Source organism: Gossypium arboreum, chromosome 3 (genome assembly GCF_025698485.1).
Source record: "Gossypium arboreum isolate Shixiya-1 chromosome 3, ASM2569848v2, whole genome shotgun sequence".
Lineage (NCBI taxonomy): Eukaryota > Viridiplantae > Streptophyta > Magnoliopsida > Malvales > Malvaceae > Gossypium > Gossypium arboreum.
The window spans coordinates 12,007,544-12,022,451 of NC_069072.1; the positions used below are offsets into that span (position 1 = coordinate 12,007,544).

The 14,908-nt window shown below is 33.4% G+C and overlaps 1 long non-coding RNA gene across 1 annotated transcript; it reads left to right on the forward strand.

Moving 5' to 3' along the window:
• The first annotated feature begins 406 nt into the window (after positions 1–406).
• Positions 407–4,240, forward strand: LOC128290390 (uncharacterized). The gene is made up of 2 exons (XR_008280208.1): positions 407–532; positions 4,072–4,240. It is a non-coding gene; the product is annotated as an uncharacterized LOC128290390 (long non-coding RNA).
• The last annotated feature ends 10,668 nt before the right edge of the window (positions 4,241–14,908 follow it).

Here is a 14,908-nt window from a genome sequence, read left to right on the forward strand (position 1 = left end):
CCGACAATTTTAGTTAATTTTTTTTGTTCCATAAGAAAAAGAGGGTGAAATTATGAAATAGGACCTATGTGAAAATGTTTGAAAATGCTACCGGCTAAATTGAAGTGGCCAAATAAATAGGAGTGCAAAATAGGAGGATTTGTATGACAAACCTCCCATTTTACATGAAGTGGCCAGCCATCATGTTGTTGTAGACAAAATGTGCACTTGATATCCATAATTTATGGTACAAATTGATACAAATTGATAATGGGTTAGGTAAATGTTCCATGATAATGGGTTAGGTAAATGTTTCATGATAATGGGTTAGGTAAATGTTCCATGATAATGGGTTAGGTAAATGTTCCATGATGAGAATTTCATGTCTTTTGTATTAAAGAATTAAATGGATGAAATATGAAATTTTATTAAAAAAAAGGGGTGAAAAGAACAAAGTTTTGTCCATCTTTGTTCATCATAGCCTAAAGTTAGAGAAGAGAAAGGAGAGGAGAAAGCTCTTGAATGTTCGGTCACTTGGGGAAAAAAATTGAAGGTAAGTTCATGGTAGTTTGCTTTTATTTTGAGGTTCATGAGTTCTTCTTGATTCTACCTTAACTCTTGAAGCATATTTTGGTTTTTAGTTGTGTTGTGAGCATTTAGTCATGAATTAAAATGAAGGAAATGGTTGTTGTTTCATGTTCTTTTGATGAAAAATGGAAGATAGGTGAAGTTGAGCCAAACAAATGAGCATGCATGTGTCTTAGATGTTAAAGGGAAAAATCGGCTAACATGTTGTGCTTTAAAATGATGAAATGGAGATTATACTTAAGTAAAATCATAGATATGTGATGATTGATTGGTGATATACATGTTTAAATAACATACATGCAAGTTATGTGTGAAAGAGTGATTTGGTAATAAATCTGCTTGGGACAGCAGCAGTAATGTGACTTTGGAAAATCACCATAAATTGTGAGAGATGAGTTAGAAGCTGAATAAATTATGTAATTAAAGCTTAATGAGTCTAGTTTCAAATGAAATAAACGAGAACATATTTTGAATTCTGTAGAATGAGAAATTTGATTCGTAATGAAGAGTGGTCAGATTAGTCAAACAGTGAAACATGGGAAACTTTAAGAAAAATCTGGTATTGATTGGCCAAACCAAAAATTCTGAAAATTTTATGGATAGAATATATATGAGTATATTTTTAGGGAAAATTAACGGCACTTGATTTGGAGTTTCGTAGCTCCAGTTATAAATGATTTAGTGACTGTTGCTCAGGAAGACAGCTTGCAGTGAAATTATGATTATGTGGTAAACATTGACAAAAATTTGTTAATGAGTTGCTTATTGATTTCTTATAAGCTTACTATGATCTGTAGGTGTGGTTGGCCGAATATTGTAAGGGGTTAATACGTAGTTCGTATTTGAATAGTTAGATTAATGTGTTAGTAATCCAATTGTAGGCAGTTTGTGTGTGGATCTTATCAGTATATCATCGCAAACAGGTGTATAACTAACACCCTCTTTCTTAGTCTAGATCGGCAAAAGTTGAAAACCCGAAATGCCAAAAATCGGTATTTTGTAGATTTGCGAGTGTGCGAATGCTCGTGAGGTAAATCGATTAATGTTTTTGGTAAACTGCAATGTTTGGACTGCAAAGTGCATGATTTCTGTGCCCTCGATATTTTGGGCTTAATGGGCCAAATTTTGAATGATGGGCTGTAACACCCCGTACCCGAGTCCGTTACCAGAGTCGAACACAAGGTGCACACAGACTTAACTTAATTATTTTCACAGTCCATAAAAAAAAATTCCAGACAAGCTGGTTACTGCATCACTGTCGCCTTAAAAATCATATCTTAAGTTCCAAAGCTCGAAAATCAGTTTCGTAATTTTTCCCTGAAACTAGACTCATATGTCCATCTACATATTTTTTTCTAGAATTTTTGGTTGGGCCAATTAGTACAGTTTATTAGTTAAAGTCTCCCCTAACCCAGGGTTCGACTACACTGACCTTCACGCATTACGAATTGGATATCTCCCTGTACAGGGCTTCAATACTGATGCCGTTTGTTTTTATAGAAACTATACTCAAGGAGGAATCTATACATATATGGAATGACTCCTAATTATCTCTGTTTAATTTACAATGAATTTCCAAAGTCGGAACAGGGAATCGAGAAACCGTTCTGGCCCTGTTTCACGAAAACCTAAATATCTCTTAACATACAACTCTTATAACTGTTTCGTTTCTTCCATATGAAATTAGATTCATCAAGGTTCATTTACATAATTTATTCACTATTTAATTCCATTCCTTCTATTTTTAGTGATTTTTCACATCTACACCACTGCTGCTGTCAGCATCTGTTTTCAAGGTAAACTTTACCTATTTCATGGTTTCCATGGACCAACTAGAGTTTTGTCATACATAGGTCCACATATGATCATATTTAGCCATTCCAAGGGCTGATCATTGCCCAACACTTCCATTCCAGTCCATAGTCACATCATGAAACCATATATACATACATAAACACAAATGGTCTAATGCCATACTCCACTTCTACGAGCCATTTTCGCATGGCCGTACACACATACATCACAAAAAGTACTTGAAAAACAACAAAGGGTAGTCCTATACATGCCATTTCAAAGCTCAACCAAAATTGTACCAAAAAGGGGGCTTTGATAGTGTGGGTGACTTCGACTTCAAAATCCCGAGTCCGATAGCTGACGAGCCAAAATCTCGGATGTTGTCGAACGATTCCGATGGCTATTCGACCACTTTTTCCTTCCCTTTATCGGATTTAGTTCCCCTTTGCTCTTGAGCTTAATCTTGATACAAGTATAGCCAAACCTCTTCCTAATCCTCTTCCAAACCAAACATGAAGCAAAAACTCCCTCCTTTTTCCTTAGAATTTTCGGCCAAGAGAGAATGAAAAGGATGAACAAATTTTTTTTTCTCTTTTCTTCAACTCACGGCAAAAGGGGGGGGACACTCACACCATTCTCTTTTTTTTTTTCTTCACTTTCATTATTCAATTCCCATGCTCATTATTTTATTTTTTTCTTACATACACCATTGTCACAACATGTTTTATGACATGTTTTTGCCCATAATCCCTTGTCATGGCCGGCCACTACCAATTAGGGGGGGAAATTTGACATGCAAGTTCCCCCTTTTGATTACATGCACTATTAGGTCCTTATAGATTAGCCTATCACATTTCAAAAGTGTCACACAAGTCCTACTAACTGAATTCACATGCAATCGACTAAATCGAAGCTTGAAATTTTCACACATTCATAATTACATATTCTAGACAATAAATATTTCGTTCCAACATTTCGGTGACTCGGTTTAGCGGTCACGAAACCACTTCCCGACTAGGGTCAATTTTGGGCTGTCACATGGGCCAACGGGCCCAATTCGGTAAGAACCCTCGGTACGTGATTCTGTTAGTACGTGAAAGGTAGGAATATGCATGAAAAACCCTAAAATAGATAAATTACTGAAATACCTTTAAAAGGGAAAATTTACGCTTTTCCCTAGTAGATAAATTACCAAATACCCTTAAGGTTAAATTGACCTAAATGCATGTTTGATGATGTTATTTATCGCATGCCATGTTGTTATTATCGATGCATGGGATTGGGATATTGACGGAGGAAGTATTGAAAGTGGCTTGTCCACGTCTTGGAGGCTTTGCCTCAATTTATCGTTAATCGAGCAAAGCAATCTCAGAATCGTGGAGTGTTGGGTGGGTGGGTTGAGCTATCCCACATGGAGTGTATGGTGATGCAGGTGGAGTGTAGTGGTTGGTGGGTTGAGTATTCTCCCCAAATGGGCTTGCAAATGTTATTGATGTTGCATGTATTTTGAAATAGGCCTATGGGCCATATTGTTATCTGAATAATGGGCTAAGGCCCAGTTTATTGTAATCTGAAAAGGGCTCTGGCCCAGTACCACTGTTACCTGAATGGGCTTAGGCCCAATGGGCTGGAGCTGACTTGGGCTTTGAATGGGTTTTCCTTACACACTGAGTTTCCCCAAACTCACCCATTTTATTTCCATCCACGCAGGTAATCCCCAACCATAGTGGGCTTAGAGCTGTGAGGGAATTCGGAGTGGCCACCCGTTCTGAAAGTTTGGTTTTCTTCTAGTGAACTGGTTTGGGTTTTTAAATGTAATTAGGCCGCTTAATTATTTTTGATGGTTTTTAATATGTATTACTAAGATAGGTATTACTTATTTTAACTGTTGAAATTGGATAGCTTTAGGGTGCGTTTTAAAAAAAAAAACAACAATTGATTTCAAAATAACACGACAACAAGCAAAGCTTCCGCAATGAAAGTATTTTCCAAAATTAATCACTTTTCCTAAAAATGAATTAATCAAATCAGTTTCCTAGAAATATACATGACGTTAAGGTGTGGCAATGGCGGTGTGCATGTCTAGGATTGGATCCGAAGGGAGCTTGGTACTTAAGTAGTCCGATAGACTCACCTCATTTTTTCCGGTTTCCTACCTGGTGCACAGCTTCCATTCACTTTAACCTATAATGAAATTATCTTTTAAAACACTAAGTAGGTTTTTCTGGATCAACAATATAAAATGTTTTGAACGCTTCGATATGGCATGTCGGATCCGGCCATAACGTCTGGGCTGGGTTTGGGGTGCTACAGTAAAAGAGTCTATTTATAAGCTAAATTCGTAGGTCAAATAATAATAAAATAATCCAGACTAACCAGAGTTTGTCTGAAACAAATAAACAGAGTTTAATTGGGAGATTATCTATCAAATTTGACTAAAATATGAGTCATACTAAACAAATCTCCGTCTTAACTAGTATTTCCACAATGCCATCTTCGCCAAAGCCCACCATGGGCTTATCTTGAACTATACAGGGAATTAACTAAGTCAAATCTGTGCTTAGAAACTGGAACACTTCTAACTTTTGACTTGTACATTACCAAATCAAAACTAACTCGGGTCTGATTTTCACGAACACAATGCCCTAACTTTTTAAAACCTGTATCCAAAGAAAACCTCTATTTAACGAAACGGTCATAACTTTTTCCCTTCTCTGATGAAGTTGCCTCTTCTCTAAATGAGTTGACTTCGACTCTGTAACGGACGAGGGACGTCCGATTTCATCGATCACTGTAGAGCCCCACGGGACAGCATAATGTAGCTTGACTTGATGTTGATTCTGTAACCTTTCGAGTATAAAATACTCAAGGAGCTGAGATTCTTTTTTTAAATCAGGTATATACTTGTCATCTGAGAGTGTCCTAATTGTCCTGATAAACCGTAATTTATACATATTTTTACCCCATGTTTAACACATTTTATGGATGATTTTCCATTAGAATTGGTGAATTCGATGCTCCTAATGCTTTAATTTCATGTTTTATACTTAGGAGAGCATAGGAGAGCGAAAGGAATGAGAAACGAGCTAAAAACGGAGAAAATGGGCCAAAGTATGAAATCAACACTACCTGGACCTCCTCACACGGACAGACCACACGACCGTGTCAATTTGGCAGGCTCGAACGTGGCCTGAAGTAATCGAACACGGGCGTGTCTCTACCGAGCCCAAGTTGAGTCCAATTCGGAAAAGGCCAATTTTGAGGGTTTTTAAGCATTCCAAAGCCTATTAATACACCCTAGAGGAGGAGGAAAAAGGAGGCGGAGAAGGGGGAGTAAGGAATCACTCCAAGGAAGCCGATTGATTCATCTTAGAAGCCGAATCCATCATCAAGACTGAAGATCTCTCCTCAATTCCCCTTCAGGAGTTTTGGGTTTTCTTTATGTTTTGTATTCTTTATTTCTCTGAGATGTTTTCTTATTTAGTTATGAACTAAAACCCTAAATACCTAAGGGGAATAAAACCTAAGACGAATCTTGTTATTATTTTCTGAATCGTATGATAAATATTTAACTTGTTCTTAATTATGTGTTCTTAATTCTTGTTTTGATATCCCAGGATACTGATTCAAGACATGCTTTTAGTCAGAGGAGGAATTGACCCTGTCTAAGAGTACATTTGTCATAATTAAGCGGAGTTGATTGCGCGTCTAGACATAGGGTGACAAGATTTTGTCGGATTAGGGTGAAACCTAATAAGGGGGTACATAGATCGAGTTAATACAACCCTAGAGTGTTAATTAGAGAAAAGTCTCGGTTATTCAATCTAGGGATTAGATATTATTAGTCTTGAATAGGGATAATAACATAACTTAGGGATCTCTACAAACAAGTTGAATTAATAAATCGTCCGATTCGGAGCCAGAATAACAAGTAAAGTCTAGGTGGATTTTTCCTTAGGTATTATCTTCATTCAATCGATTTTCCCAATAGCAATTCCCTAATTCTATTCTTTGTGCGTTCTTAGTTTAGATAAGTAGTTACTTAAAACAAAACCCCATTATTCTTAGGCTAGATAATAAAAAGACAGTTATTACTAGTACTTTTAGTTCCTTTGGATTCTACAATTCGGTCTTGCTAAAACTATACTACTGTTCGATAGGTACACTTGCCTACATCGCGATAATAGTTAGTTCAAGAACGAGTAATTATAAATATTTAAAACCTATCACGAAACCACGCTATCATGTCCCATCGTGCATCCTAATTTTAACAATACCAATACTGATTACCTTACTGGATGAATCGTTTCTCATGCTCACAACTCCATCTTCAACTGAATTGTATGTGGAAAACCATTCTCTATTAAGGCACATGTGGAAAGAACATCCTGAATCTACGATCCATTTGGACATAAGCTCAAAGCTTTTGCTCATTGACAATAACAACAAATCATTACCGCTTTCATCGGCCAAATTAGCACCAGCTACATCTTCCACGTTTTTCTCAGCAGCCCTTTTATTTCGCAGTTTATAACAAATATGCTTTGATGTAACCTAACTTCTTATAATAGCGACACCTTTTGTCTCACTTCTTTGATACTACCAAAATGAAAGCTTGCCTATCTACCTTGCTATCTGAACCAAACTCATTGTCGAGTTTGTCTTTACTCAACAAATTACCTTTCGCAACCTCAAACAAGAGTTTGTCTCTGCCATAAATGAGGTCTCCCTGAAAGACTTGTATGAAGAGGGTAAAGAGTACAGTAATAGTATAGCCTCATCTTCATCGTCAATCTTATCATCAACATTTTTTAAATCATTCAAAAGAGTAATAAATTGACTAATGTGATCTCTAAAAAACTCATACTCGTTCATGCAAAATGTAAATAGACGTTGTTTCAACATTAAATGGTTAGCCAAAGACTTAGTCGCATAAAGAGTTTCTAACCTTTTCCACTAGGAGGATAAGGTTTTCTCCATCAATACCTCTTGTAATACCCTATTCACGATGCACAGCTGGATTGCAGACAGTGCCTTTTCGTCAAGCTCTTATCATTCTATCTGATCTATATTCTCAGGCTTTTTCCCGATAATGACCTTTTTCAGGTCAATCTGAACTAGAATTACCATCATTCGGAATTGCCACAGATTGAAATTTGTGACACTATTAAACTTCTCAATGTCAAACCTTGTTGTTTTCATCTCTAAACTGGCTAATCTACGAAAATTGAACTAGCTCTTGATACTACTTGTTAAGGATTGGCCCAATTAAGCAACGAATAAGTAAAAAATAGCGGAAGAAATTAAGAAATTGAACACACAAATTTAACATGGAAAAACCCCCCCAAAGAGGATAAAAAACCACGGTAAAGATAATTTTACTATAATGGCAAAAGAATAAAGTGTAAAAAAGATGGAGGTAAAAACTAAACCCCAAAACTTAAAAATAAAGAACCCTCAAAATGTAAACACAAAATTCTCCAAAAGCGTTATGAGTTCTGTAGACACTCAATTTTGCCCGGGCCCAGAAATAAGTCCAAAAACAAAAATAATAAACCCCAAAAAAAAAGTCCAAGTTCAGTCCATAATTACAAATATAATTTGGCCCGATTGGAATGGCCCATTACTTGAAAAGATTTAAGGTCCATCTACAAGCTTGACCCATATGGAAATATAATCTTCAATGATATGCAATCTTAGTTGTGATATGCAATCTTAGATATGATACAATCTTATATATGATTGCAATCTTAGATATGATATGCAATTTTAGAAGATATGATTTTGTAATCTTAGAGATTTAATTTGTAGATATCCTTTAATCTTAACCGTTGATGTAATTGATCTATACCGTTGGATTTGGGGAGGCTCAACTATAAATAGAGGCCTCTCCCTTCATTGTAAATCACTGGAGTTTTGGGAAGCAATAAGAATTCTTGAGAGCATTCACTCAAATTTCTCTCCTTCTTGCGTTCTTACTCTCTGTGGTTTGTTCTTATTTTATTCTTCGTTTATCTTAGTTTTTCAACCTTTTTTATTTTTAATTTCTTCATTTTTCAAATATGTATATTTATTCCTATCTTTTATACATTTGATTATGTATTTTATATATTATAATATTTAACATTTTATATAGTTTATTTTCAAATATATATTTTCTATGCACGTATATATATTATATTATCATTTCATGTATTTTGAACTATTGCATTATATTTTTATAATTTGTAAATGTTCTATTTATTCATTTTTTTAGTGTATGTCGTTTATCTTATTTGTGCATAGTTTCATTTTTTATATGCTATGTTTAATTATTTCTTTTATGTGCTATTTTATGATATATATTGTTGTATAATTTTTGCATGTATTATGTTTTTCTTTTAGTTTACTCATGTTTTTATTTGTTTATTATCTTATATTTAACCTAGTATGATTTTTTCATTAAACGTATGTTCATGTTATTTAGTTTTGTCTTAATGATATTATTTATGTTTGTATGGAAATGTTAGAATATTTTGTACATCTATGCTTCATGATGCATTAATATGTCATCCTAAAACGTCATTTAAAATAATATTCCAAGTTTTTTTTTTAAAATAAAAGGCAATGCTTCATGTTTGGAAACTTTGAGAAAGGTAGTGCCCTAACTTACTGGGTTGCGACTTTTCTCGTTGAATTCGAATAGTCAAGCACCCTTCTAAGTGATTTTGAGTTTTCAAAACTTAAACAATTATTTCGAGATTTCAAAACATAGTGTCCTAACTTATTGGATATGGCGTTTTGTTGTTTCGAGATAGAAATTTTCGAAAGACGAGCTTAGTTTCGAGGGTTTTAAAATGTTGCGTCGTAACTTACTGGATGTGATGTTTTGACTCGTTTGAAATAAGTGAGCCTTAATTTTCAAAATTGAGACATTCTAATTAAAAGAGGTTTGCATCTTAAAACTTTCAAATTTCCGACATTAAAGACACTTGATAATCAATTAGGTACCAATTTTAGGCGTTACGAGGGTGCTAACCCTTCCTCATACGTAACCGACTCCCGAATTTGTTTTCTCGACTTTCGTAGACCAAAATTAATGTTTTAAAACAAAACATTTTATAAGGTGATCCAATCACACCTAAAAAGATTGGTGGCGACTCCCGTTTTTGTTTTTCTTAAAGTCGATTCCCATTTTCCAAAACTCGATTTAAAAATGGTTTCGACAAGTTCTAATCTTTTAATGGGTGTTTTTATAATCTTATAAAAGAGCCTATTTATAGGATAAATTCGTAGGTTAAATAATAATAAAATAATCTAGACTAATCAAAGTTTGACTAAAACAAATAAACAAAGTTTAATTGGGAGATTATCTCTCAAATTTGACTAAAATATGAGTCATACTCAACATGTATGTCTAACTTTTGGTAGATAACATGCCCACTTATGAGCAATGTAAGTATTTTAATTTTCATTTAAACTTACTAGGCATTGAATGTTTACCTAAGGTTGCTTTCCTTGCATGTAGATCCTTAGATTGTAGAACTCACTAAGTCGGATCGGTTTGTTTTGTTTATTTTGAGTCCTAATATTGTGACATGTATATAGGGTCTTTATTATGTAAGTGGTTATCTTTAGTTGTGAATGCCAACGTTGTACTTGTGGCTAAGGTTAAGTTTGTATGTTAAGTTTGATATATGACCTAGTTTGTGCTTAGTTTTGATCATTTTTGGTGTCATTTGGATCCATGATTTTAAGCTTGCATAAGCCATATATATTAAAACTTTCAAAATGAAGCAACTTGGTATTTAAAGGTTGGTAAATGACTTTAATATTCCTAGTTTATGATCATGTGTTTTGTGCATTGGAGCACTTAATTTCAAAAGTGTGTTAATATTTTGGTCTTGGCATGACATGATGCATTGTTGAAATCGTCATATGAATATGTGTTAATATTTTTTTGTAGGAAGCATGAAATGTGTGCCAAAGTAATTTTTGCCAAAACAGAGGTAACGTCGCAATGACAAATCCCAAACGTTGCGACTTAAGTCGAAAGTGAGTGGCGTTGCAACATTGAGATTTTTTAAGTCACAATGATACTCACTGATTGACGAGGTTACGATGTGAAAGCCATGATGTCACAATGTTAACTTAAAAAATTTGAAAACTTTATAATTAAGTCCTTCACCGACCTTGGGTTAGCAAAAGAGCTTTGTTAAGCTCATATAAGACTCGAAAATGATTTTACAACATATTGAAAATGTGTTTTATACTAGTAAGCATGTCGGAATGGTTAAATTGTATTGAAATCAGTTGTAGTGGCTCCAACAACAAATGTGACATTTTGTAGCTCAAACCCGATGATAGGGTCGGATACGAGGTGTTACATTTACTCTTTATTAATTAATTTATAACGACTCGAAAGTTAGTAATGTAAAAAAGTATGATTTTGGAACCCCCATTTTTCGATGTTTGAGTCCGTAAATATTATTTAGTATTTACAAGTATTATTTAATATTTACAAGGTCAGTATAAAGTTTAATTAAAGTTTGGTCCCTTAATTTTTACAAATTGATATTTAATTAGAGTACAAGGACTAAATTGTATCGCTATGGATTTTTAAATAACCGAAGGACCAATTGAGCAATGGACCTTCTTTACTATGGAAAACGGTGGTGGAGGCTAGTTGTAAGCCATAGGATTTGTTAATCATGCTTAACATTAATCTAATTAAGTTTAATTAAAAATAAAATAAGATTAATTAAATATTTATTAAGTATATAAGACAAAAATTATAAAGAAAAACAAAAATATTTTTTCATCTTCTTCTCCACACCAAAATAAGAAGAGAAAGATAGGCTACTAAATGGTTAGTTTGATTTAGTCCATTTCTTATAATTTTTATGTTTTTGAGGTTATGAAAGCTTGATTTAACTACCCCGTGAACCAATTTGTAAAACTGCTAAAGTTTCTAAAAGTTTGCATTGATGATTTCTTGATGAAATTGGTGTTAAATGGTTAGATTTTATGACTAGATATGAAAAATGACTAATTTGTAAAGTGAAAATTGTTAGTTTTGGTCATAGGGACTAAAGTGTAAATATTTTGAAATTGGTATGAAATTTTTGTAATTATGGATAGTGTCTATTTTAAAAAAGAAGCTCAAATTTGAACGATATTGCAATTTTGATTTTAGGGATAAAATTGAATAAAATGTAAAATTTTAGGAGCATTCGGATAATGAAATTAAACTGATATATGCTTATAATAGGATGATATAAAATGTTTAGAATTAACAAATTGAATTAAATTATTGTTTAGATCAGGAATTGGATGAAACTGAGAATAATCAGGGAAAAGAAAAAATTATCAATTAGTCCTTACAATTCAACTTGTTTGCTGTTTTGACAGGTAAGTGTTGGATCTAGTACCCTAAGTGTAGTATTTTCGTTTAAGCACTGTTGTAATTTTTCGAACAAATTGAATAATAAAACAAATTCACTGATTACATTAATATACTTTGTATAATTGTCTTCATATGGTTTTTGCACACAAAGCAAAATGGAAGCAAATATTGCTCACTGGTTGTCTAATGTTTAACTAATACTAAGTGGTATTACATGGTTGAATCGTGATAAGTGTCAAAGTAACATATTTGAATCCCGTTCTTAATGAGTTTTTGGGTGATTAATCAATGCAAAATGGTAAATTTTATGCTCCTAATGTTTTAAGTTCACGTTTCTATACTTAGGAGTGCATTTGGGAGCAAAATGAGCGAAAGTAGAGCAAAGATCGGACAACTGAAGTAGATTTTAGGAGCCACATGGGCTAGGCCTTCCTACACGGGCTGGACACACTACTGTGTGAGCACACGGTTTGCCACACGGTAATGTGTCAGACTATGTCGATTTCGCGAGTTGTATTTTGGACAAGCAAAAAAATGCAATTTTTAGGTCTTTAAGGAATTTTAAGACCTATAAATACCGAATATTAGAAGAGGAAAGAGAGCCGTCGATTTTAGAGAATATTGAAGAAAAAAACTCGAAAAAAACCATTGAAGCTGACTCTGAAGCAGATTTCCACCAAGATTGAAGATCTCCTTTTGATATCTTTGAAGTTTATTATGAGTTTCTCTATTTCTTGTGGTTATATTGTCTTTGAGATGTTTTTATTTCACGATTACGAAATCATTTTCTAAATACCTAAGGGAGATAAACCCTATGATGAATTATGTCTTTTGATTTCTATTTTATGCAATAAATACTTGAATCTTGTTCTCAGTTATGTGTGCTTAATTCTCGATTTAATATTTCAATATTATTAATTCATGTTTGATGTGTTTAATTTAGATGAGGAATAAATCCTGTTTAAGAGTAGATCTAGCATAATGGACTGGAGTTGCATGCAATCCTAGAAATAGGACGACATCAATCTACTAGATTAGAGTCAAATCTAATAGGGGAATTCATAGATCGAGTTAATGCGATAATAAGGGTTTTAATTAGAAAGAAGTTTCAATTAATCAACCTAGAATCAATTGTTTTTAGTTTTGAAGAGAGATATTAGCATAATTTAGGGATTTCTACAGATCAAGATATTAGGTGAATAAATTGTTTAATTCAGATTGATAATGATAGATGCAGTTTAGGTGGATTCTTTCCTGGGTATTATTTCACTTATTGGTTATTATTCGATTATTTTTCTGATTTGTTCTTTGCCGAGTACTTAGTTAATTAATTTAGTTAATTTTTGTTTAATTCAATCACTTTAATTTGTCAGTTAAATAATAGAAAGATGGTAATTACTAGTACTTTTAGTCCTCGTAAGAACAATATCTTTTTTTACTGTAGCTATACTATTTATCAATGGGAGCACTTGCCTTTGTCTTATTTTTAGTTGGTTCCATGGACTTCAAATTGTAATACATGAAAACAACTTATATTAGTAGGCAAACCTAAACATGTCCTTAATCTAATCAGAAATGAGCAAACCTATTGAAAGACTAATATGTCGTCTATCAAGTTTAATTAGGGAGATGCCTTGTCTTGGGTATTGGAGGGGATGACTCCTAGAAGATAGAAACATATATATGACTGACTGGACCCAAGCACAATAAATCCTGAATTCGTTTATAGATGTATTCACTTGTGACGTTCATAGTGTGGCATACCTAAATCTTGAGTAGATAGCGGACTATGTATGCGTGACTCGTACACGTTAATGTAAGTAAAAGCCTGAGTTGAATAGATAAGAAACCGGAAGCTGGTGCATCGGGTGTATGACTCCTACAGTACATAACTTCATTCATGACAGTGAAATTCATAACCTGAGACATGGGTAAATGATATCCTCTCATTGGCATTACATGGTTGATGAAAAGTAAATGTGGCCACGTGTTGTTCCTCTTTATGATGAATGACTTGATTATTATTTAATAGTAATTGATTTTTCATGAAAGAAGATGTAATGATTACCATGAGATAAAATACGATCATATTAAGAGAATGAATTTTATCCCAAAGAGATCAAGGATATCCTATAAGGGTAGCACACTTATGACAAGGTCATTGGACGAGCATTGAGAAGTTGCTTTCGTAATAGTATGTCGTTGGGAGAGCTTAGTCACGATAGTATAGTGGAATAACTTCATGACTAAATTAGTTTATAATTAATAGGAGAAAAGCCAAAACTTAATTATAAATCATTTGAGCCCTAATTACATATGTCCAATTGATCCCTCCATTAGTTCGTTGAAACCAAAAATGAATTGCGAGTTTGAATAGAAATGAATAAAATGAATAGGAAAAGAGAAATGAAAAAATTCAAGAATAATTATGTTTTTTCGCAAAATGGAAAAATGAAATCATTTGGAAACAGATGTAGGTTTTCAAAAATTGAAATGTAAATGATCCATTTGTAATTGTATATGGATTACGTAAAAATGATCAGAATAATTAGTTTATGTTTTTAAGTTGTTTTGAAGTCTAGAAATGAAAAATAAATCATTCATTCATAGTGAACATGTTAAGTTATGAAATATTGAACATTTTTTCTAGAAATTTTACCAGGGTAAAATTGTCAAAATTTTACTAGAAGTAAAATAAGGATGAGAAAATTGTTTAATATAGAATATTAAAAGTTTATTTTAGGAAATAGAAAATTTTAATCGGGTTGGATCACATTACAGAGTACTAGATCAAAAAGACACAGGAAGTACTCGTAATTGGACTTGATGTGAGAGAGGCCCGAATCCCCATCATAATACATATGACGAGAAACACACCCCATTAGCCCCTCTCTCCCCCTATAAATAGATGGCATCGGTAGAGCAATTGACATAACTTTTAGAAATTATTACTCTATTGAAAAATAGAGAGAATTTATTCTCAACTATTAAATATATTTTTCTAGAATAAAAATTTTACCGGTTTCTATTAAGAAAATAGAATTTTTGTTTTCACCCAAAATAAAACAGAGAAAATTTTTTCTAGTTCTGTGTTTCGATTCAATTGGTTCGAGTCCACACTATTTGAAAGTTGAGAACAATGAATTTTCGGCAAGTCAAAAA